Source organism: Apostichopus japonicus, chromosome 14, assembly GCF_037975245.1.
Source record: "Apostichopus japonicus isolate 1M-3 chromosome 14, ASM3797524v1, whole genome shotgun sequence".
In the NCBI taxonomy this organism is placed as follows: domain Eukaryota; kingdom Metazoa; phylum Echinodermata; class Holothuroidea; order Aspidochirotida; family Stichopodidae; genus Apostichopus; species Apostichopus japonicus.
In genome coordinates, this window is record NC_092574.1 from 3,531,542 (window position 1) to 3,557,931 (window position 26,390).

General features: G+C 40.0%; 1 protein-coding gene and 1 long non-coding RNA gene across 5 annotated transcripts in view; one reads left to right on the top strand and one right to left on the bottom strand.

The window, feature by feature from the left end:
• Positions 1 to 20,940, top strand: part of LOC139980154 (uncharacterized) — a 72,144-nt gene extending 51,204 nt beyond the window's left edge. The window contains exons 3-4 of the long non-coding RNA XR_011797467.1: positions 14,512 to 15,516; positions 16,258 to 20,940. This is a non-coding gene — a long non-coding RNA (uncharacterized lncRNA). The remainder of the gene's footprint in view (positions 1 to 14,511; positions 15,517 to 16,257) is intronic.
• Positions 1 to 26,390, bottom strand: part of LOC139980152 (uncharacterized) — a 170,397-nt gene that overhangs the window by 132,768 nt on the left and 11,239 nt on the right. For all 4 annotated transcript variants that reach the window (XR_011797465.1, XR_011797464.1, XR_011797463.1 and 1 more), the window contains exons 2-7: positions 25,003 to 25,568; positions 23,543 to 23,645; positions 22,860 to 22,973; positions 22,104 to 22,257; positions 21,380 to 21,588; positions 20,947 to 21,034 (exon numbers count right to left, since the gene is read on the bottom strand). The gene's annotated coding sequence lies outside the window, so the exon portion shown is untranslated. The remainder of the gene's footprint in view (positions 1 to 20,946; positions 21,035 to 21,379; positions 21,589 to 22,103; positions 22,258 to 22,859; positions 22,974 to 23,542; positions 23,646 to 25,002; positions 25,569 to 26,390) is intronic.

Sequence of the window (26,390 nt, forward strand, 5' to 3'; positions counted from 1 at the left end):
GCAACGTGCCAAAAAATGTTAACAAACAGGTGTTAGACAGGGGATGAGCTCACAGTCGGATTGGCAAGGTACCTGGGAAAATTCGCAGCACATGTACCGTGGTAGTTGGGTAGGGTTAAACACTGCAGTAATAAACACTTGATGCTATTCTTAGGGTTGTGATAGAAGGTCCTCCCCTGGATAAATTCCTTGTCAGAAGGGCAGTCCCGGCAGTGCAACTCTGGGCTAGGAAGAAGAATCGAAGACTCACACACTGCGTCTGCTGAGTGGTCAGAGTCGGCAGTCACTGCTGTAATTATGTGATATTCTTTCAATGGACCGATTTCATATGCCCGATGTTGAATAAATGAGAGAGAATACATGATTCATTATGATTCGTCTTTATTTGGGAGTGGACTCTCACTCACTGTCCATCTAAAATTATTATCTCAGCCTGAATGATTTATTTAATAGGCACCACCGGCTGGTCTGTACTCTGGTGCTCCAGATATTTGTCCTAACTTTTTTTCATTAATTATGAAAAATTCCAGACATGAGGTCTCATTTCAAAGCTGTCTACATGTGGCTCAGAATACTCGGGAAGGGCCGTTTCCGGCCATCTGGGGGGTTTCCAAAACCCAAAATTTTCTTGTACGCTCCGCGCCAACCGATGGTGGCGCTCCGCTCAGATAGTCCTGCCGGCACTCAATCCACCCTGGGCAGAACCCTGATATATATATATATATATATATATATATATATATATATATATATACATATTTATATATAAAATATTATTATTAGACAAAACCAGAGATGTTTTAGAAAATACTATTTCCTAAAACACTACTCCTTATTTGTCATTTATGAGTCATATCTTATTTCTCTGGTTTTCTGTATGGATTTTCTCTATAATAAATATCTATAGCCTATATATATGTTTGTTTCTGTTCTTTTCAGATTTCTGTCATGGAATTGCCCCACGCCTTGATGCCTACAACAGTAGAATACCGGCTGCGAACAGCATGATTCATAGGGTCTGCAAGCAGCATGGGGTCACGTTTGTCAAGTGGTGTAGCGGGCGCATTTTCAGTGCAGACGGTACAATGCACCGGGAAATGTTTGCCATGTATGTACAAACTTTACAAAAAGTGTCAACTCTGATAATTGAGAAATACTGTAGCTTGTAAACATAATATCTGACATATACTGCATGTGGGGCTTGGGGAAATGTATGATCCCTATTGTTTTGGGTCATATGAATATTTACAAAATATGCCTTAATCTTGATATGCCAATATCTTTGCAAGTGTAAATGTAGAGGTTAATTAAAATGAACTTTGTTTGTATGTGAGTTATGTGAAGTAGATATTCCCTATTTGCCCTGGGAGAAGTTCACAGAAATTGATGAGTTGCATGTGCTGTAAAAATCGTGAAAAGCTAGTGTTTGGCTGCTTGAAATTTTTCTTCTCTGTTCTTAATTTGCTATTCGGCTCCACAATTTACCAAGCCTATAGGAAAAGAAGTCAGCAATGGACCAAGTTAGTAATTTGTTTTATGTTTTACACCAAATTTAATGCTTTTAGAATGTTCACATATTTTTGATGTAGCTTAACTATATTAATGTTGCTCATGTTTTCTTTTTGCCTTAATTTTATGACAAATATATATTCTATATATGTGCCTTATAGCATACAGAGTGGCCATTCTGTGATGCAACATTCTGTAAGCTTCCAATCCATTCTTTAATTGGATAAACATTGCCAAATTTTATGACCTGATCAGTGTTTTGAGTATCCAGATCTTATCTTTCAACATGATTCATTCATTACTACCTTTACAACAGTATACTTGTGTACTATACTATAATACTATAACACTACACATCTATAGTGAGGAAAATGTAGTCACAATTAAGGGTGCCCAATGGGCATATGTAATGTTTTGATATACCATTTTTATTACACTTGTATAATTGCATTTAAGGTGCTTTCTTTCTTAGTTCATCTGCATTATATTTTTTATCAGCTATATACCAGTTCATAATTATATCTACCGTTCATTATCTACATGTGACCAATTCCTTATTTTTTAGTTTTGCATATACTTTATTTAGCTTGCCAGGATAACTGGAATTTGCCTTTCTCACTACACTTGTTACAGTATAGTGAGGTGGCTTAGCAACTTTAACGTTACCGGCCGGACAAAAGTACCAAATTTGGCATGGAGTTTCTTTTCGACCTATCTATCGATTTTATCCGTGGAACCCACTTTATCGGTTCCGATTTTTCAAGATGGCGGCCAAAATCCAAGATGGCCGCCAGAAAAAAAGGAAATGTCATATGTCTGGCTGTAAAAATCGGAGATGAACAAATGAGGGGTCAATTCAGGTATTTCCGGGGTCACTGAAACAGATGATGATCATGGCATGTTGCTTGAGTAACCCACTTCCAAGATGGCGGCCAAAATCCAAGATGGCCGCCAGAAAAAAAGGAAATGTCATATATCTGGCTGTAAAAATCGGAGATGAACAAATGAGGGGTCAATTCAGGTGTTTCCGAGCTCACCTAAACAGATGATGGTCATGGTAAGTTGCTTGGGCCACCCACTTCCAAGATGGCGGCCAGAATCCAAGATGGCCCCCTGGAAAAAAAGGAAATTTCATATAGCCTATATTCATTCCCAAACTCCCGTGCCCTTTCCTGATCGGGACCATCAAACCTTCCGTCCTCAAACGTGTAAATGAAACCGGGCTAGCACCCTGACTATAGTTATGGCTGGTATTCTAATTGTGTCACTTTGGTTCAGGAAGCCACTTAGGACTTATTGGGGAACTTTGAGGTGTGATCGACCGTGGATAGACACTGACGCAAAGCTCGTTATTATATGGGAGTTACGAGTGTCATGTAAGACTGATTACATTGAGTCAACTATATAATAGGGTAACTTGAGGGAAAACCGACCAGATGTGAATACCGACTCATTGAGAGATTTTGTACGATTGTGCACCCTTCATAAACACAACGTCAATTGTGGGAACAACACACGCTAAGCAGGTCATTAGGCATCTGAGGTATTTAAGTCGTTCTTTTCAAACCTGTACCCCAGGGCTACTGTTAGCGAGAATCTCCAGGAAGACTTGTTGTCTGGTATAGACAAGGCCCCCCCCCCTCATAGTTAAACGATAGCTTGGGTTCGAATCTCTCCGTTGGTGAGCTCTGGACAGCGGTAGCAGCTATGAAGAAGGGAAAGTCCCCGGTCCCGATGGCCTCCCTGCTGAGTTCTATAGGACCTTCTGGGAGGTTCTCGGTGGGGACGTTAGAGACGTGTTCGCTACCGCTTTCCAGTTGAATTATATGAGCCAAACACAGAGGGCTGGAAATATTGTTCTCCTCCCAAAGTGGGAGACCCTTTGGACCCTAATAGGCGTACAATAACGCTGTTAAATCTGGACTACAAAATCCTGGCCAAAGCATTAGGAAATCGCTTAGCGGATGTGATGCCGGATATTGTAGGTCCTCTCCAGACTTGCGCTGTGCGAGTCCTTCGGATTGAACTCAGTGTTTATTCGTTGGGTCTCGTTACTATATAAGGACGTCACGAGCATGGTCACTGTTAACGGATTTACTTCTGGTCCCTTCCCGGTTCGAAGGGGAGTCCGTCAGGGTTGTCCCCTCTTCCCGTTGTTGTATGTTCTCTTCAGCGAAACGCTCAGTACCTTGGGGTTTTGACCTTTCAATGTACCGGGTGGGGCTAGAGTTAAATGCGTGCAATATGCCGATGACGTCACTTGTATTGTCTCGGACCTCGTCTCCTTTAAGCCTTTATCGAAGGTTTTGGCCACCTTCCAAGAGGCTACTGGTGCCAGACTTAACAAGTCCAAGACCAAAGGGCTGCATTCAGGAGGTTGGCGTGGCCAATCCCTCCCGTTCGATGCTACTTGGTCATATGTCATGATCAGGGTAATCGGCATCTGGCTAGGTTATGGTGCCCCAGAGGCCACCACTTGGGCCGAGAAGGCTGATCAGGTGGAAGCAAGGCTCGACACATTCAATCGGAGGTGACTCTCCCTCCCTGGGAAGGTTACAGTTGTCAATCGTTTTATTGTTCCTCTCCTTTGGTATCCTGGTACAGTGATCGCTGCACCAGATTCTGCCTTGGTGCGATTGGAGAGGATCATTTTTTATTTCATTTGGGGAACGTGCAAACCAAACCTTCTCAAAAGGACCGTTCTGTAAAAGACCCCCTTGAGCGGGTGGGCATGGTTTGGTCCACCTACCATCTCAACTGCGCTTTCTCCTTTTGAAAGGTTTTTTCGTTGCGTTTGAGAATCCCTCGTTTGCCTTTTTTGTTAGGTTCTGGGGTGGTTTTCTTTTTCGCCACTACTAGCCCGGATCCTTTTCCAATAACCGGCCAAAGGCGACACGCCCTTCGGGGGTGTATACTCAGATTGGTGATTCACTTTGCAGAATCAAAGAGGAGGGTGGGCCAGATGTTCTGCTGAACGTGGCCCCTCGGCTTGCCAAACCGCCATCTCTCCAGATGTGTGGTGTTCTGTGTGCTGCAAGTCACTAGATAGCCGTCTCCGGGACTTGGCGAGGAGGATTGCACATGGGGTCCTCATCACTAACCATTTTCACCTAGTCAGGTGGCGATTAGGTTATGGGATTTGTCCCTGTTTGGGCTGTAAAGCCATCAGGACTATGCAACACCTTTTGCTGGAGTGTCCCTTTGTCCGGTTGGTGTGGGAATGATGGTTTCACGCCTTCATTATTGGTGTTATTGGTTGTTATTATTGTTGTTTTGGTTATTAGTGTTATTGGTTGACCTCAGATGACTAGTGACCCGACTTAGCGTGTGTTGTTCGCAGAATTGACGTTGTGTTTATGAAGGGGGGGGAAGGTTTGTCTATACCAGACAACAAGTCTTCCTGGAGATCCTCGCTAATAGCAGCCCTGGAGTACAGGTTCGAAAAGAACGACCTAAATACCTCAGATGACTAGTGACCTGACTTAGCGTGTGTTGTTCGCACAATTGACGTTGTGTTTATGAAGGGTGCACAATCGTACAAAATCTCTCAATGAGTCGGTATTCACATCTGGTCGGTTTTCCCTCAAGTTACCCTATTATATAGTTGACTCAATGTAATCAGTCTTACATGACACTCGTAACTCCCATATAATAACGAGCTTTGCGTCAGTGTCTATCCACGGTCGATCACACCTCAAAGTTCCCCAATAAGTCCTAAGTGGCTTCCTGAACCAAAGTGACACAATTAGAATACTAGCCATAACATATAGTCAGGGTGCTAGCCCGGTTTCATTTACACGTTTGAGGACGGAAGGTTTGATGGTCCCGATCAGAAAAGGGCATAGGGGGTCTGGGGATTGAATATATGAAATTTCCTTTTTTCCAGGAGACCATCTTGGATTCTGGCCGCCATCTTGGAAGTGGGTGGCCCAAGCAACATACCATGACCATCATCTGTTCAGGGGCGTATCCAGGATTTTCCACTGGGGGGGGGCGTCAGGTATGAATGATCGCCGTCCTGGGGGATGGGTCTAAGGGCAGGGGTGGAAAATTTTTGCCTCGATAGAGTAACCTCACGTGTTATGCACGGAGCTATTATGGGCTTCCCTCAGGCAGCCCAGAGGCCTTATACACGCCCTGTGCTACGCGATAATACAAACACAATTACCATCTATGTTTCTAAAACTATTATGCCGCCGAACTTCGCCAGAACCCTTTTTTGGCAAGCAAAAAATAAAGCATACGGGAGGGGGGGGGGGGGTTGAGCTATCACCAACAACTCACATAAAGGTCGTCATCAATTTTTTTTTTTTTTTTGTTAAATATTTTTTTTTTTTGGTGACAGCCAATAGGGGGGGCGCGTGCCTGTTGCGCCCCCCCTGGATACGCCCCTGTCTGTTTCAGTGAGCTCGGAAACACCTTAATTGACCCCTCATTTGTTCATCTCCGATTTTTACAGCCAGATATATGACATTTCCCTTTTTTCTGGCAGCCATCTTGGATTTTGGCCGCCATCTTGGAAGTGGGTTACTCAAGCAACATGCCATGATCATCATCTGTTTCAGTGACCCCGGAAACACCTGAATTGACCCCTCATTTGTTCATCTCCGATTTTTACAGCCAGATATATGACATTTCCTTTTTTCTGGCGGCCATCTTGGATTTTGGCCGCCATCTTGAAAAATCGGAACCGATAAAGTGGGTTCCACGGATAAAATCGATAGATAGGTCGAAAAGAAACTCCATGCCAAATTTGGTACTTTTGTCCGGCCGGTAACGTTAAGCCTGAAAATTGTTGCTAAGCCACCTGACTATTAGTATATGTTTTCAACATAAATAAAACTGATTTTCCATGCATGTTCATTGCTTTCAGTCCAGATTTTGCATTTCATCCTAATTGTTTCTAATTAACAAGTCTAATCTTCACACTTCTTGTAAGTAGTCTATTCTTAACCAGTATTTTATTTAATGTTACCTTATTTCTAAGCATTGCCTCATTTGCGAGACTTATTTTATGCATAAATTTGCAATCTTACTGCAGATCCTGCCAAAAACTTGTCACAATTCAGATCTTGGATTTTCACCGATTTTATACTCATCAGCAATATTAATACGAATACTATTAACACACAAATCAGTTGTCTATATGGATGTAATTAGTATTTCAATAAATTAACTTTCAATGTAACATTCAATATTTGTTTCTAAAAGTGTGTCATTACATCAGAATTCAAAAACATGTTTACAGCATGTATTTGTCACACAAAGCAACCAAAACTATAATGTTTAAAAACATTTCCTCATGCATGCATTCATGGAATACTTTCATGCATGTATTTCCATGGAATACATGCATGTATATTTCCTTTGCATTAGTGCATGCAATGGATTTAAAAACATGCTTCAAGCATGTACATGTATGAAACATTTCCAATACATGCTTCACGCATGCCATAGTGCATGTGAGGGCATTTTCATACATGTATTGTTTCAAACCCCGCACAAAAAAACATGCTTTTTGCATGTACATGTATGAAACATTGAGTAATACATGCTTTAAGCATGTATTACTATTATTTGAGGGCGTAGTGGTCAAGTGGTTAAGGCAGTGGACTTGTGATCTATGGATTACAGGTTCGAGCCCTGGCCAGATCATTATGTTGTGTCCTTGGGCAAGGCGCTTTATCTCCATTGCCTCTCTTCACCCAGGTGTATAAATGGGGACTTGCAAGGTAACTTGTAAAAATAGTTGTTTGCGCCGGTTTGTGGCTGCACCCTATGGGAAGTCCCTCGGGGGACACGTGGTTGTGGTGCACTGTGGTGCCCCAGGAGAGATTGATTGAATTGTGCACACTTTGATGTGTAGGTGTGACAAGTTACCAATGACCAGGGTTAAGTTGTAAAGTCGTGTGAGAGGGCCTTGGCCCTGAACAAGACTATAAACCTAAAATTATAAATTATTATTATTATTATATTTGCTGGAGCATGTAATGTAGCTCATTTACATGCATGTATTTTTTCAAATACATGCTTCACGCATGCCATAGTGCATGTAAGGAGGGCATTTTCATACATGTATTGTTTCAAACCCCGCACAAAAAACATGCTCAAGAAATACGCATGCATGTAAAGGGTACTAGAAATTTGTGTAAGTGCTGGGTCTCCAAAAACGATCTACTGGAACAGAGATCGGGGGATCGACAAAATGACCAATGCTACCTTCGCGGAGCATTTACTGGCATGGCAGATCATACGAGAAGGTAGGCAGCAAATTGTGCTAACAACTAACGTTATATATTTACTATTTAGGCTACAGTATACTGTTTTCTGGCCGAAGTGTTTGGTTTACTGTAGGCTTCCTTGTTATATTGTTCAATAGATCATGCTAGCTATACCTACTTAGGAGTAGCTAGGCCGACAAACTAAGGCAACTAATACACCGAGAGGCATAGGCTAGTACAGTAGTAGTAAAGTCAGTATTGCGAAGTTTGGAAAACTGCGAAGTTCGGACACCCCTAAGAAATACACGATTTCCCCATGACAACCTACAGCAAGAGCCAATTGCACGAAAAACTACGAAGCTACAGTTATTTTCTCCAAAATGACCCAACCATATCAAGTATAGTTTCAGGTGATTTATACCATGAGATATAGTATTGGGGTGTTTTAAGGCTTAGGTGTCCGAACTTCCATGCTTTCATGTCCATGTTACTGCAGTGCAGGCTGCTGTACTAACTGTAGCCTAGCCTAGGCCGAACATTTCTTGAAGTGTTATTTATGCTTTTCTACTTATATTCGCCTAGTAAGCATTATCAGTATGAAAGTCTGCGGTATCATATGTGTTTGGTTTATAATTCGGTAGCTTTGCAAATATGAATAGGCCTTAGCCTACATCAGTGTAATATGGACATGTGGATTTGGTAGGGAGATCTCCCCAAAAGAAAATAAAACTCGAAAGAAATGCAACTTCTCATGAGCGGAGCAATAACAAAGTAGGACTATTGTAGCCTAGCTCCAGGCCCAGATTTATAAAATTATGCACCATATGCAGGGCCTACCTCAATTTGGTGGTTATTCCTGTCTAAGCATTTTTTGATATGGGCATATTTATTTTGTAACTGTAAGCAGGGCCGTCTTAAGAGATCACGGGGCCCTGGGCCCGGCAATAGAGCGAGCCCCTCAATCAAGTGAGTTCGAAAAAATTTGCGTGAAAAATTGACATCCTTGACAAGCGCTCAAGCATAGACATGCCTGCATTTACCACCCCTCCCTATGTCGCGCATAAAGCATAAAACTTTAGCTGAATAACATACGTGATATATCTAAAAGCTGAAATACATTATAGAAGAGTAATCTTCCAGTTGCCCTCCATCCCTTCCCTAACAATACTGGACTCACCATTTGTAACACCCTTGTGTTGAGTCTTTCAACTGAAAGGGGGCTGTAGGCGGTTTTACACTATCTAACGCAACGTGGTCGCCAAGAACATGAAGTATTTTTAAGGGAGGGTGCGAGGAACATGAACTTATAGCATGCTCCTCATGGTGAAACATAATTGCACCTATTAGGTGAATTGAGTGTACTTTTAATAGTAGGAAAGACTAGTTTAGGTTCTTATGACCAACTAGACCGGTTTCTGCTCTCAAACTTTATAGGAGGAGCTTCATCAGTAGTAGCCTTTCAATATTTTATATTCAGCCTGGGCGTCTCGTTCTCAAAATGCATCTATTTTCTGTGCACGAGTTTTTATGGACTCATAGTGCAGTTATAAGAGCATCTAAAAGAGCTTCGTGTGAACCTTGAGAGTCAGCTGATTCTTCGTTAGTACAAAACCTTGAGTTAACAAGTAAATCTTTGAGATTTGGGGCCCTTTTGTAGGCTAGAATCGGCTCTTTTGGAAACAGTTTGGATAATTCCGCGTGTTGCGAGATTAAAGCAGCATTTTGCGTCCTTTTCTATGATTGTTCTCAACCTCACTGACTCCAATATGCCATAACGACATACATAACTAGCTTATCTATTTAAATCTTACTTCGAATGGTGGCATAAAAGTCGAAAAATTTGCAACTTTGAAACTTTGTTTTCTCCAAGATATTTTCCGTTGGGATCCCAATAAACCTTGCCCATAATATGAATATTTAAACACTACGATTTGACCAATACGTAATATAACACCATGCTTGATTTGTGTACAGTTTATATGGCAGTTGTATACCAGGGAGTTCCATAACAACTCCCTGGTTGTACCAACGCAAAGTCTTGCATCAATTTTAAGCAACGGCTCATAACTAAACCTGCATCTCTGATTGGTTGAATTCAAACTAGTGGGTTTGGGGAACTGTATGCGATTAATTTTAAATGTGGAATTTGTCGTGGACACTTTGCTCATTATCTGCAAATATCCTTAATTACTCGCCAATTAACGTTGTTGGCAGGGAAAAACTGGCTAATATCTTAGATTGCTGTTTTGTGATTGAAATATGTACAAAATTCGATGGACATGTCAAAAAAGTAGACAACAGAGACCTAACGCAAAATGCTGCTTTAAGTGCCAATGTTTCAAAAAGTGTTTTTTTCAAATGCGTGGTTTTGATATGGGGTGTATAGGTGAGCTTGAACACAAGTGGTGGCTCCTTTTGTTTAGGTTTGGTAGTGAGGTATTTCCCACGGTTTTCAAATTTTATGCCTTTCGTGGCTGAGGCAATATCCTCTTTCTTATTGTTACGGAGTAACAGTTTCTCTGTGTAAGCCTTCAGGGGATTGTATATTCCAGGGTTTTCAAATTTTATCCTTTCGTGGCTGAGGCAATATCCTCTTTCTTATTGTTACGGAGTAACAGTTTCTCTGTGTAAGCCTTCGGGGGATTGTATATTCCAGGGTTTTCAAATTTTATGCCTTTCGTGGCTGAGGCAATATCCTCTTTCTTATTGTTACGGAGTAACAGTTTCTCTGTGTGGGCCTTCGGGGGATTGTATATTCCAGGGTTGCAAACTCAGATTCGAATATTTAATGTCAAACTCTCAATTGTTTCACCAACTCTCGTCACAAGTTGTCAAGTATCGATTCAATCAGGCATAATGGCCTATTCAATAAGTTTTCCTCCCATATTACGACATGGGTTACTACGATTGCGGGGCCCCTGACATCGCGGGGCCCTGGGCCAGGGCCCAGTGGGCCCATGCGTTAAGACGGCCCTGACTGTAAGTCTAGTATGCAGTGAGGGACAGGGGCCTATACTCAATAAAGTAACTGTTTTCATTTCCTACTCTAGTTTACCAGCACAATTATAGAGTTCCTTGCAACAAATAAAGTAGTACGTCTGACAACTTGAAAATTTACTGCATATTTGCATGCATGGTCATTCTCAGTTATAGACAAACTAATTTGTGTAGCCATTTCATTTTTGTCTTTTTTTTTGTCTGAGCATGGGAGCAAGTGGTGAAATAACCTCGAATCTGCTGAGCAACTCCAAGATGAATTAAGTTACTAAGGCATTGGGTTCTTTTTACCTTTTTAAGTCTAATATGCATAGGCTAGGGTATTTACTTTGCTTCACTTGCTTGTCAATCCGCATAGCCACTTTAGCTGTGGATGATTCTCCACTTGCAAAGAAAAAAATTTACACAAAAATGTTAACTCTTTCTATCCCAAATTAGAGTATTGCCTATTACTCCCAACTTGGTAGTAACTTTAAAAAAACGCTAGGGGCTACCTCTTTTCCTGGTAACTGTAGTGTAAAGTGCTATAAGTAAGTTTTCCAAATTAATTCAAAACTCAAAAGCCTTCTCAGAAAGAAGCTACACTAGCTCTACAGGCTCCTTTGTTGAATTAGTGAAGGATACTGTTCACATATTTATACATTCATAACATGATAGTTTGTTATCATCGTTGCTTAATCAGAAAATCAAGGACAACATAAACAAATCAATGTTACCAATAATTGTGAATGCCACCATTTTATGTTCGACAAAATGTATCACATTTAATTTAAAGGATACACCATGATATTTAGTTACATGGTACAGTATTCTGCAATTACTGTAGTCTTATAATCTACTCAATGGAAGATGTAATGCTAAAATACTAATCTACTATAAAGTGTGCTGGGTCCATTATATTCTTCTCTATTGTTCCAATAATTTATGTGGTTACCATGTGATGGTGTGTACTATTTAAGTCACATATTGCACAATGCAGTCGAAACATAGTCTAGTGGATTATTTAAATCTCAGTGTTGGTTGAACTAACACATTATTGACCGTTCTAATGGACTTATCTGTGTAACTCAAAATAGGTGTGAATTATTGTTTCTCCTTGGTATGTTTAATCTATTTTGATTATAAAATGACTATTAGAATTGCAGATGCCAATAATGCACAGGTCTAGCAATTGTATGACAGCTTTCTAGTCACTTCGCCCAACAACCATTTCGCCCAACTGCCATTTCGCCCAAACAGTCTGGTCATTTCGCCCAACCAGCCTGGTCATTTCGCCCAACCAGCATGGTCATTTTGCCCAACCATCATAGTCATTTCGCCCAACCAGCATGGTCGTTTCGCCCAACCGTGTTGGTCATTTCGCCCAACCTTATTTTTACTAATATTCAGTCAGAATAATATTACTTTTTCTAATCCACTAGTTCAATTTGATTTATTTTGGGTTAGGTTACTTCGTAATAGGTAAATAAAAAAGTGAGGTCCGCTCGATATGGATCAAAGTCTGAGCAGTTATTTCGGGTATTATGGGAGGATTACACTACTTTAAGCGTTTACGCATACAATGTAAGTTATATTATTATACAAACACAGGGGAATCGGTCTTCATAAAAACCTATTAAACCTAACCCCTAAAACACTGATCCATCCTACTGACTAACAATTCCCGAACGTTTCCTTATTAAATTGAAAAAAAATATATAAAACCCGTCCGTAATATTGAAGTACTATATTTAATCAATGTAACCACTTTATCAATGTAACCACATATGTAATCACATATGTAATCAATTTAACCCCGACTTCAACTTTCCTTAATACTCGGTTCGTATCCCGTAACGTTAACAATTCCCAAACGTTTACTACCAAACCTATCAAACCTAACCCCTAAAACACTGACTCCATCCTCAAGATTCCTTAATATTCGGTTCGTATCCTGTAACGTTAAAAATTCCCGAACGTTTCCTTACTAAAGTTATACAAAGTAAAGGACTTCAAGTTTCCTTAATATTCCTTAATATTCGAACGTTTACTATCAAACCTAACCCCTAACACACTGATCGATCCTCAAGTTTCCTTAATATTCGGTTCGTATCCTGTAACGTTAACAATTCCCGAACGTTTCCTTTTGAAGTATATTTAATCAAGGTTGGGCGAAATGACCAGGCTGGTTGGACGAAATGACCAGGCCGGTTGGGCGAAATGACCTGGCTGGTTGGGCGAAATGACCAGGCTGGTTGGGCAAAATGACCAGGCTGGTTGGGCGAAATGGTAAGGTTGGGCGAAATGGCAACTGGGCGAAATGGTTGTTGGGCGAAGTGTCCTGCTTCCGTATGACACACCCTCAGACCCCTGGAATAGGTTAATTTTGATTGAATTTTGAACATTGATGCACCCCTGCATCATAGTGAAAGTGACACATTGTTGTATGTCTTTGACATACACCAAATTAACGTTTTGACCGATCGTTTGCTGACCATGATGGACCCTGCATGGCACATTGACGCACACTGATGCACATATTGTAGCTTTAATGACGAACCAAATGTGCGCTTTGACGGACCCCTTAGTCACACAATTCATCGGACATGACGCACCATTCCAGGGGGTCGCTGAGTCCGTCTTACAATAATTGATAATTTCATCATGATATAGAAATTAAAGACATTAGCCAAAATATAACAATATCATAGGCTTCATAGCTCTACACATAATCTGATCATGCAGTTCTAAAAATTGTACAAAATGAAAGTGATACTACTGATGTGTGAGAACTATAATGGTCGCCCATAATATACCATATCATGTTTCTGTGTGATCTTTTAAACACTTCATTGTTCAGGGCACACCTGTAGAATATTCCGTAATTTTTAGTCTTGGAAATAAGCAAAGCCTAGCTATATTTTTTTAAAGCAATTATGCATCCCTCAACATGATGAAATTTGGTGACATATTAGTGTATGAACAAGCCTACTGGGACATTGCCATTGTAACATCAGACGTTATGACATTTAGTGTATGTAAGGTATTAGTAGATAAGTTATAATACTGCAGGTGTATACTACTAACATAGAAATAAAAAATATAATAGAAATTGTTGCACATCACTAGTTTAGGTTTGCACTAGATTAGTAAATGAACATTCTTGAATACTTGCAGAGTTGACACTATACATACTGTATATCATAAAGCAGATGTGATGAATTTATGCTGCCAATAGCAAAGTTCTGTAACTAGTAGTGTAATTACTGTTCTGTGTTTGCAAAATTGATGTGAATTGTTGACTATTTAGTGAAGGGCAAAATGTGGTATTCAGTAATTTATGTTGGAAGTTATATAATTCACTATGTCAGGGATGTGCTCACACTGGGCGGCTGCGCCCAACAGCATACTTTCCAACATTGAGGAAAATTTATGAGTGTGATCAGCGGCAGTGGGGTAAGGGTCTAAGGGGAGCGGGTGTCCCCCTCCCCCTTTGTATAATTTTTCATATTTTTGACTGCCTAGATGCAAAATGGTGCATTCTTTTTCAGTTTCTCTGAGTAATTTTATATTGAGAATGTCATCATCATATATATATTATTGAACTCAACAAGCAATACATTTCTCAACAAAGACTTTTCTTGAATCGATGAAAGTAATCACTTGCTAACATAATTGAACATTTATATCAGAAATTGAAGCACACTTCTCAATCTCTGGTACCAACACCTCTCCCACCGGCATTTTCCTCCACCACCATGGCAAATGCACTACTCTTGTAAGTGTAAGTTGCTTTGTGTTGTAGACAGTGGCGTAGGAAGGTACTTTTGAGTGGGGGGGCTGAAGACTGATGGCCGGCCTGGGGGAGGGGTTTAAGGGGAGGGGGTGTTCCCCTCCCCTTTGGAATTTTTTTGCATTTCCAGGTGGCCTCAGATGCAATTTGGTGCAATATAGCACACTTCAAAACCCACTCCATATTGTAAACTTAATTTTGTATTTTCACCTGGCCTTAGATGCAATTTGGTGCTCCAAATGAGATTTTTTTCTCATTTGGAAATGAAAAAGGGGTTTTCTGACTTGCGAACCGGGGGGCGGAATGATACTTCCGCCCCTCCACATTTTTCACTGGGGGGGCTGGCACCCCCCAGCCCCCCCGGTTCCTACGCCCTTGGTTGTAGAGGTATGTAGCCTTCTTAGCATCTTTCAGGACGGTTTTTCGGAGATTGTTTGTAGATTGCGTGTGATAAAGTGCACATAGCGTGTGAGCCTATGAAGGGCTGGAAATGCGTGTGTCACACGCCAAATGCGTGTGAGTTGGAATGTGTGCAGCAGTTCTGAATGCCGCCTCGCACAAACAGTATTTGAACCTTTTTCGCCCAGCACTTTTTGATGATAATTTAATAAATTTTACCATAACCAAAATCTGGGAGAACATATGGCACAGAATAGGAAAATAGCACCACCTAAGCATACTTCATGTGCAAAATTTGTCCATTTGGGGGGGTACCCCACCCATGAGATCCCTCTCCCAGGATGTGGATCACACTACCGCACAATCTGCCCGGCACTCAAATATTCATGAGCACTTCCCTGCTATGTGTACAGTATGCATTCTGATATATTAAACTTTGCACATCCCGGTATTATTTGTCTTTTTCAGTTGAAGGTGTGTGCCCAATTAAAAAACTCAAGAGGTTGGTATCCAAAATGATACACCAGAAAAGATAACACCAGTTCCTCAACAAAAGGCCATGCCCAACAGAGGCTGATGCAGCAATGCACTCCAGCAGCTGTACCCCAGTGGAGACTGGTAATTTTTTGATGTACATACTGTAACCATTCCATGCTGTAAATAAGTCTACATTTTAACTAGGTCTGCAGTCTACTACTGTAGGACTGTATATGACTAACCGGATTTAGGACATTGGACACATTTATTCATTTATTGTATTATGCAATATTAAATGACATAGACATATAGTTCTAAATATGGTGCTAATACAGCCACTGGAGGTCTGTAAATGCGAGGGACCCAAAAATGTTCAAACCCCACAAGTTAACGATAACAGTAGTATTTTTCCTTATCTCTGAAAAATAAAGACATTTACCAATCTTGTAGAATGTGCATATACCTACCTGTCTGAAGCAGTTTGTGTTCAAAAATTGCACAATTATTCTTTTCTTACGTTTTCTTTTTATGTTTCATGATGATGTGGCATCATTTGTAAATTTGCAAATTTTGAGTGTGAGCTATATTTCTAGTTTAACATGTTAGGGGCATCATTAAGGTGTCTACTTTCTCCCAGATTTGAACAATAATATTTAGTTATTACAATGAGTGCAAGTTACAATCTCAGTGAATAAACAAACATAACATTTGTGCTGGCTCCAACCCAGTTACCTTGGCTATGAACCTGAATGTCTCTTTTGCAATTAAAATCAAATGAATCATATCTTGGAAAATTATTTGAACAGGTATATCTTTGCGACACTTCTGTCCTCACACAATGCCATCAATATGTCTTTTTTCCCTTTTCATTTCACATTACAGATGTACAGAACATCCTTTAGAGGAACAGTACAGCACAGCATAGCGTTATGGCATGATGGATGTTTTGCAAGCAGATATATGGGTTGGAACTGGAAGTGTTTGTGTTCGATTGTTTCATTAATAAATGTGTGCTTCTCTACTTTATGTAAGATGATTGTCATATTTCTTGTTCTCCAGTGAAAGCTATGGATTTGCATAGTGAACGTTGTTAACATGGATACGGACAATTTTGAAATAGCTGATGTCAAAGAAGTTCCTCAGCTTGTTTAAATACCATACATCAAGGACACAAGAGTGGACAATGGAAGTAACAAGTATCCAGAATGTAGATATCACAAGCCTTCAAGACAATTGAACAAACTGTACTATAACAGACAACAACAAACATGGTGTCTCAGTAAAATGAAGTTACTAAGCTAGTGCAATGTTTAATAAGAATTTATCTTCTTCATGGTGTCAAACATTGATTGTTGCATTCAGTGCGTTATGTATCTAACTCCTTTCTGTAGTATTTAGCATTGATTTGCATGTTCATTCATAGTGTAATGTAAACTACATAATTTAAAACTATCTAAGCTACGCTTAGATAGTGCCCAATCTACAGTTTCGCCCCTCCTTGGCAAATTCCTTGCTACGCGCCTGATTGTGATGTCATGGAGTGTTGAAGAGGTACTCTAACTTGCAGCTAGTAGTGATAAAACAGTACATTCAGTGCTCTCAATATAACCCCAGTGGCAGATGGAGATAGTGGCAGATGGAGATGTTTGAAATGCAGGGACATTATGGGGTCTTTTGAAGTGTTGCCAAAGTTTCTTTTGGATGTAAAGCTGCTATACTTATCATGGAAAAGTTCCACAATGGAGGCATGGCGTCTCCTAGCCTTATTTGGGTATATGTTCTTGCATTCCGTATTTGGAACACTGCCCTACTATTGTTTGTATTGCTTATTCTAAAGTTAGGTAAGTCAGTATTGTAACATGTTTTTTTTTAACACATTGATTGCATCTGTTTAAAAAAAACTTTAACCAAAGCATTTCTTCCATATCAGATAGTGTTTATCCAGAGTAGGTTACAGGATATTTTAAAGGTAGGCTATGTAGTATTGGCCCCAATTTAGCATGCTATAATTGGTAGAATATATAAAAAAACAAAATGTTCCAAGAGGTCTTTACTTTCCAAATTGTTCTAAGGCATTCTAATCAGTGGCGTCACCAGACTTTTCAGTCTGAGGGGCACAGGGGGGCACCAGCATTTGATGGGGGGCACTTAGGTGGATACGGATCGCCGTCCTGGGGGAGGGGTCTAAGGGGAGGGGGTGACCCCTCCCCTTTGGAAAATTTTCGCATACGGAGGATGGGCTAGATGCAAAATGGTGCCACATTTGATGCTAAATTCGATCTGAAGATATCTCCAGAAATTGCTATTTTTGAGGTAATGATTTAAACAACGCGCAGAATTTTGCAGAGGATATGAACCACATGCTGTCGATATTATGCCTAACCCTATCAATAGAACCTACATTTGTTGAATTAATGTGTGCATGACCCCCGACTCCTTTCTTGTCCTTCTCGTTTTCTCCCATTATCTATTAAGATGTAACAGGTTCCAGCATCGTTATTGGCTCCTATCAGGGATCTCACCATGCAATCCAAAGTTTGATCACACATCGAGTATAGCTCAGTATGCAGGTGTGAACATTCGCCATTTGTTCCTACACGCATCTGACCTCAAATGACCTCTGCACCCCCTACACAACAGGGTTAATATATGGGTCCACAAATATAGGCAAGTATGGTGCCTGCGGACCCTCACATTCTCACATTTCGTCAGCTCCTAACCTGTCAACCTCAGACCAAGGCAACATACTGCAGTACCCTCCCTTCTCACAGCAGGTCCTGATTTTCGGCATTTCACAGGCATCCAATTCACGAGTTGTGATGGCGCGGGTTACGACTTCGATACCCGATGGTCAAGGATAAACTTTTCCATATTTTCGCAGCTCATTTGAAGAAAATACGAATTACTGTGCTTCTTTGTCCTTATGAAAAACCAACTCAGATGATGGGAGTTGAATATAACAAAATATATATATATTTTTTTTACCAACCCAAATCTCAGATGGGGGGCACTCGGGGGGCACTAGGTTTTCCAGGGGGGGCACGTGCCCCCCCTGGCCCCCCTTGGTGACGCCACTGATTCTAATTGAAAGCATAAGATGCCTGAATGTCCCAGTGAGGTAAATTTTCTCGATGGTGGTAATAAAACCAGTTTCAAAACTTTGACCAAAGATAACCATATTTGAATATCTTGTATATTTGGGGCCAATACAGCATACTCTGGTCAAGAGTTGCCGTGGAAGCCACCATATGTTTGTAGTAATGGTTTTTTTAAAACACTTCAACCTTCCCAACCACAGAGCTCCCAACTGACCTGCAATTCGCGGGTTGGACCCGCATTCTAATACCCAAACCCGCTGACCCGCGAAAGCGTCCGAAAAACCTGCATTGTGATTGTCAAGTATACATAAAAAAATTGCATCAAACTTTGACTTAGCAACCATCATTTCTTTAGCAGCATCCTTTACAACATCATTTGAACCTCAAATAAGCCTATATTTCTTTTCATGCCACGGGAAAGAATGAATTATCACCTACTATTCAATTTATTGATGTTACACACAAAAAATTGCACATTTCTCAGAAAATTTTGGGTGACAAAAGCCTTTCTAAGTGCCACCATTTTACATGTAGGCATCACCAGGATTCCAAACAAAATTCAAAAGGGGAGGGGTTGTCCCCCTCCCCTCCCTACATACCCCTCCCCCAGGAGGATGATTCGTGGCATGGACCAGCATTTGCCTTCTCAAGAGTTGGGAGCTATGCAACCATACCATTAACGACATGTCTCTATAGGAGATTGAATCCTTAGGTAGCCGTCCTGAGCTAGTACAAACCAGCAGAGAGAGGTTGTGGATGCTATGCCTTCGCACCATTCAACCTCATGGGCTCAACATTCAGGAAGGACATGACTAACTTTTCTTCTTTCTCCCTCCTTCTCCCCTTGTCCCCCCCCCCCATCCACCCCTTTTTTTCTCCACACCTTTCTGTCTATGTCCTTCTCCAGTTTATTCCCTACCCCCTTCCCATAATCCTCTCTTTGTCCCTCCACTGTTTATCTCCTACCTCTCCTCTTCCCCTGTTGGTTTCTTTCTTTCATTCTTCTCTCCATCCCATGTCTACTAAATCCCCTAACATCTATCTCTTTGTGTTCACCATGCTCATTAAACTGTCTGTATTATGTGCGTGTTTTTTGTCCCTTCTGTTACTGTCACTTGTCATTTAGCCTTTGAAGAAGATCCTGCTAGGATCGAAACGTCAGGCCAACTTACTTTCACACATTTTCCTACACAGGCTCTCTAGTGGATAAGCAGTTTGCTACCAATTTTTTTTTTTTGAACTCAAGTATTTTAGAACGTTAGGCCAGAAGCAAGTCGTTTCGTCAAATAAAAGTTCATAAGCAGCACATATTCAGTCACATGTTTGTATTTGTAGAGAATCACACGACGAAACTATTCGCTTTTTATTTCTTTAGCATTTTCTCCAACCAAAATCGGAAGCACAAGATCCCATATGACTCCTACGAGCTGGTATAGCGTTTTCACAGCAGTACAATATGCACTGTTCCATATAGCCAATCGAAAAATTGCGTACATAACAAGTGGAAAGTTGCTCGCATTGCACACAGTACAATTACACCGTATGCATATAGGTTACGCAACACTGTGAGAGGCGGATTAGAATCTCAGAAACCTGATACTTTGCGGTAAGAGTACCCAGATCCGTATGCTGTTTATAGCTAAGGATGAGAATGCCACATTAAGGAATGAATATGTTGCCGCTGTGAGAAAAGGGCAGCGTTGTTTTTATTTTTAAATCGGGGAATACCTTGAGACAAGATTAGCAATTTCCTAGCTGAGAGAGTGCCTTTAACTGTCATATGACAGCTAAGAGTTATTCTACAATAACATCAAATATATATTTGATGTTATTGTAGATGTACAGAGTCTATTGGTTTTATAACAGTGTGTATCATCTCTTCATTCCCCAGGTTACAACTGACATGCATATCAATTGACAATACAGTAGTCATTCTAAACAATAATTCTTAACTGTCATATTTGATGTTATTGTAGATGTACAGAGTCTATTGGTTTTATAACAGTGTGTATCCTCTCTTCATTCCCCAAGTATCAACTGACATTCATATCAATTCACAATACAGTAGTCATTCTAAACAATAATTCTTAACTGTCATATTTTAAATTATGCCTACTGGTTTTACAATAGTGTGCATCCCCACTTTACTATCCAATTTCCAACTGAGATGTATATCAATTGAAAATATAATAGTCAATCTATCATAGTTGATTTTATTATATACATCCCCTGTCTAGTGGATTTATAACAGCCTTGGCTTCTGTAAGCCTAAGCCACACACCTACAAATATATATGCTCATTGATGAACTTGTACACTGAAAGTGGGGATACATCCAAGCTATACTTAAGGGAACTGGGGTCACCTCTACTGTCTTGGTCAATTTAATTGCTCAAATAATATAAACATCAAATTAAGTTTTGTTCAAATTTTACAATAGGTGTTGAAGATAAAATGTAAGTTTTTTGACTAACCTTTATCAGTAGACTTCCCGGATACTCTTGGAGACACATCTCCTGCCACACAACATGGAGGTTGAGGACTTTCTCTGCCTTGTTTTGTCTGTTAGAAAAAACATATTAATAGATATTGACTTTTGTTTTCATATTTCATGAAGAACTTGACATTTGGCTTTCAATATATTGTAATATAGCAGACTGGTCTATGGAATGGCTATGAGATCTTTGAATTATGTATTCTTTGACAACAGTAAACGATACAAAGAAGATGGAATTTAACCCCTACCATGTAGCCTAAACTGGAGCCATGTAGGATACTGGTGGTTGTGGTCCCAGTTCCATGATTCTAGAGTTTGCCCAAGTGATTACTGATGGAAATAGTTTGTTTTGGTTGTCAAAGACTGCTAGAGTAGCAAATTGTGAATTGAGTTAGAAACAATGGTCTAACCTGGGTGCAGTTCTTCCACGGTAAGTTTCCAACACCATAGTTATATAGCAGTTCTTCACCCCTTTCAATATTCCGTGATGCAAACAGGCACAATGCTGGGTCACCACTCACTTGAATAGTAGAAAGTTTGACATTCACTTATCTTCTCTCCATGGTTTACTAGTCGTCCTAATTTAGGACCAGACGTTGGTTCTTCAGTTGCATCAATACTATAAATGAAAAAGCCTTGTTTGTTAATAACAATGTATCAATAAAGATAGCAGGAAAACAAAGATAATTATGAACAATTGCAGCCTTAATAACTCCTAGTTAAACCAAGTAGTGTCATATACATTACACATTGTTTATCTGGATAAATGAAGGGAGAGAAGGTACAAATGCAGAATTGATAACATTATTTCAATGGGTGGTGCAGTTTATTACTTTTCAAAACTAAGGGTCAATAAATGGATACCTGTGCTATAACAAATACAGAGTAAGCCATACATTTCAAACTCAGTTCCAATATAGACCAACAATAATAACTCTTGATTGGACAAGCCAATCGATCATGCACAGCTGAATGCAAATATGATATCGTGTCACGCACATAACGCACGCAGAAAGACGGGCAACAACGCTAACCTTTCAACAACTACGGATTGCTAGGAATAGAGTAACTAAAAATAACCTTGGACTTTACATGACCTTGTACATACACTTCTCACAATACCCAATGCCTTACCAATATTCCTTGCCCTTGCACTTGATGAAGAATCTGAACCCAGATGAATTTTCATTTTCCAGCTGATCTCCTTCTGTAGCCGTAAGCCACTTTCCACTGAATCGTAAGAGAAATTCCCCCTTTTCATACAAGGGATCTGTTACGACTCCTCTACCTGCAGTAAATAAAATCAGTTTATGGTTATTGTTAAGGGGCCAGCTCTCTAGTAGTAGTCTCCACCTCGAACATCAAAGGGTAGGGGTCACATGACCAGTGGCGTCGCCAGGGTAGCCTAGTCGGGGGGGGCATGTGCCCTCCCCAAAAAGAGTCGAGCCTTACCAGGTGCCCCCCAGATGCAATTTGAAGTGCTAAAAACAATACTCAAACAAAAACTTTATCTGCCTCAATTACAAACATAAACATCGGACAGACTGATCCCAAAATTCTTGAACATAAAGTTACTTCAAGTTGCAAAATATAGCACCAGATCACATCTAAGGACCCTTACTTAATAGAAATTTTTCAAAGGACAGCATTCACAAATAAACATTGTGCCCCTAGTGCTGTCCCCCTCCCCTGTGCCCCCAAGATTGAAATGTCTGGTGACGCCACTGCACATGACATGTTTTGCAGGACTGACATAATTGACATGCGCTTACTTTTACTTGCAAAGGCAGGATGCATATCTTTATTCTTTCTCCCTTTTTCTTACTATACCTACAGTATATCACGCCATTAACTGCTCACATTGAAAAGTATTGTATAATTTCAACTTACCTTTTGGTGGTATTTCTTTCACTATAACACCTTGCCTATCTTTCTTCAGGTTGATGAATTGTTTTGCCACTTCCTTGTGGTTCAATCTTCTCCTTTCTGGCTTCATTGTTTTGTCTGTCATCAAAAGGAATAAGATAAGATTGAGAAAGTGAATGTATTCAAATTCATTGCAATACTAGGTTACCCTCCCTGCACTATTGGAAGTTTCAGAAATATGTAAAAAATATGTAAATAAAATAAATGTTTTTAGCATTATTGTGCAGAGCTCTTCATCAAACGTTGTGCAATTTGACATTTTGCTTTTCCTAGCCCACATACAGTATTAAGCTTAATGAAACATGCATAGATATTATTAGACAACATTAGTGCACATAACATCACTGTAAACTGGGTATAGCCTATCTGTTAGTTATTGCATACTGAATTGATGTGGCATTGACAAAACACATAACAGGACAACCTCTGTACACAGTTCAGAGAATTTGTAATCTCAGCATACCGTACCATTTTGGTTTCAACACATGGGCTAATATTACCATAAATCAATATCTCCTACCTTAAGATAATAAAGGGAAGCAGGTCACTTCGTCATTGTAAACACCCCTAACCCCGCTGCTCCTATGCCGTAGGTACATGGCGAGTAGTCGTTACATAAATATTCCACTATGGTGTGTAACTCTCACCATGTTTGTCAAATAACCTCATTGACTTCAAATATTTCTTGTTACAGCTGTGTTGTGAGGCAGTGAGCTCTCTGCAGAAACTAAAAGTTGAGCAGTATCCATTCTGTGAGCAAATAAATATAAAAAGCAGAAAGATAGCTATCTAGACTACATTATGCTCATCACTTGAAGGTCAAAAAATTGCCATATAAAAGCAATTTTCATTTCTTAAAGATTTTCATAATACTGTGCAGCAGGGTCCTTTTAATCTCTCCAGAAGGTAGTTTCAATAAAGAATCTTGAAAATTTGTGTATTACCCCAACTTTGAAGAATGCCATAATTTCTCAGTGTATTACAAGGGTGGTGTAAAAGTTTATGAAAGCTCCATATGTGCAAGATTCATTTTACATGTTTTTTTGAAGTGGAGGGAGGTGCAGATGGGAGGTGTCTTGAGCTAGAGAGGTTGCCTTGCACAGACTGTTGCATTAAATAACATGTCTTTTTAATATCTTGGATCTTAGAGTAATGTCTCTGTCTGCCATGCCCATTATACTTTTTTATCTGAATATAGGGCACCAGATTTGTAGGCCACCAAGCAGACAGTTTGACTCCATCAAAATGGAAGGCCCAGTGTACCAGGTGTGGGTGTCATATTCCTCTCCTGTACATGATTTTACATTAATAGGTTGGATATCATTGCAATCTAAAGGCAGCCTACACTAAACTTTTTCTGTTTAAATTAACACAGTTAGTCGTTATTAATCCAAATTTACCAGAAATTATCAACCAGTACCGAAGAGGTCTCTTCAATGCCCCTCTCCCCAACCCCCCCCCCCCCTTGCATGTTATTGTGTTACATAAAGCTCAGCCTAGTAGAGTACAGAGTGGTTACATATAAAGTAATTATGATCGATACAAGCATGAAAATCAATTGTCCTAACCTGCAGTTTAATCTTAGTAACTTCACATAACATCATGGTTTTTTAACTGTGGCATATACTGTAAGTTCCTATTCAGAAACTAAAAGCTAGGAGGAACTACTGTCAGTGAAAGCCGTTTTTTCCATACTGTAAATCCCACCTTGGGATCATTCACTAAAAGGTACGAGAAGAAATCAAGAGTAACCATGTTGTGAAATTTTCAGCAAATGTCAAATGCCTACTGTTTCAATATCTCTTTCAGAACAGCTATCTCTTGGAGCCAAATGCCAATGCAGAAAAATTAGTCACGGCTCAAATTATATATATATCCATAAGGTTATAATTTTGGGCATGAAATAATGATATCCCGTACTTGACAGGACATGTGTAAGTACTTACAGATCAGAGCGCACAGACCAAAACAATCTACTTTATTGTGATCCAATCTCAGATATTGGCATCGCAGTGCCAACCCCTAAACATGGCGCTAAAGAATAAAGTCACATATTCTCTCTTTTTTTTTTACTTTGTGTGATTATAAGAAATGGTTTTGAAGTTACCTGTGTATAGTTTGGTAATCTTCAACTAGAGCATTGGCTGCCTCAATCTGGAGGGCTGGTGTAACTCTGAACACATTAATGGCTTTTACCCTAAATTGTACTAAATGGTGGAACTGTGCATTCTCTCTGTGACTTTCTACCGCACACTTCCCACAGAAGATAGGTCTCGAGGTGCAGTCTCACACAATTACTGGTTACAGTGTTGCAGGAATCACACATGTTGGAGCTTGGGACAACTGATACGATGAAAGCATTGGTAAGCTTGGAACGAAGTGCCTGCCAGGCATTTGCAGCTGATGATGATGATGCTGACACAGTGTGAATACTGAGTACTGGAGAGGGCTTGGATCACCTTGAAGGAGCTCCTCGGTAGCAGGTGGATATGGGTATGTCTCCCCAGCAAATAAACTGCTCTCAGGGTATGTCCTAGTCAAAGGGCTACTCCTCTTGTTCTATTGACTACATCTTGTATACTCAAACGGGGCCTTTGTCAGGTCGTCGTTTACCTTTGTATGGAAAAACTTTAATTTCTTTTTTTCCACTGGTGGCTTTGGAGGCGTGATACTCTGTGAAAAGATGATGACCAGTATTTTTAAAGGTTTTTTTTTACAATCCTGTACATGTCTGGCAGTTGGTTTTACTTTTCTTTGGTTATATTGCCACATGGAAGCTTGAACGACTTATTGCAATTTTGCAAAAAACAAAGGCATTATTTGAGAGCTTTAGAGTCACTTCTAGGTTCAGAGGGATGCTGAGTAACCAATGTAACATTTTATCGAAGTGGTGAGTAAGCAGGACTTTCTATACAAATTTGATGTGAGAAATCTCCTCTGTTGCACAATATAACAGCAGTGAAAATATGTGAGTCATTTAACTACATTTTTTCCTAGGTTAAGTTTCAAGATATAAAAGATCATTTCTATGTATGATGCAATGGTCATGTACATACACATTTCACATTCAAACTTCAACTGATATCCGGTAAAATACTGAGTAAATAGCAATGGGCTCATACAAGAAGTTGGTGAAAGCCTATTAGTACTACAGATACTGCGTTAGGTTTGTTTAAGTAAACATGCATCACAGGAAAGATAAATTCCATGAAACCTTCAAGAAAAAAAATACCACAATACATTTGAATTCTTTCCAATTTTAACAACAATGATTAACAGAGGTTGTTTCTGGTTTTAAGATATTGTGTACGCATGAGGTCATATATACTTATTTATTTTACCCAAATGACCTGTGATCTCCATTAAAGGCAAAAGGCTACTTGTACTCAGTATGGAACACTTTCCCTACACTACTAAACATGAGATATGCCCATAGGCGTACAGGACCATTTCGGTTTGGGGGGCAGAAACTTTTGCGCCCAAAATTTCCTGTGA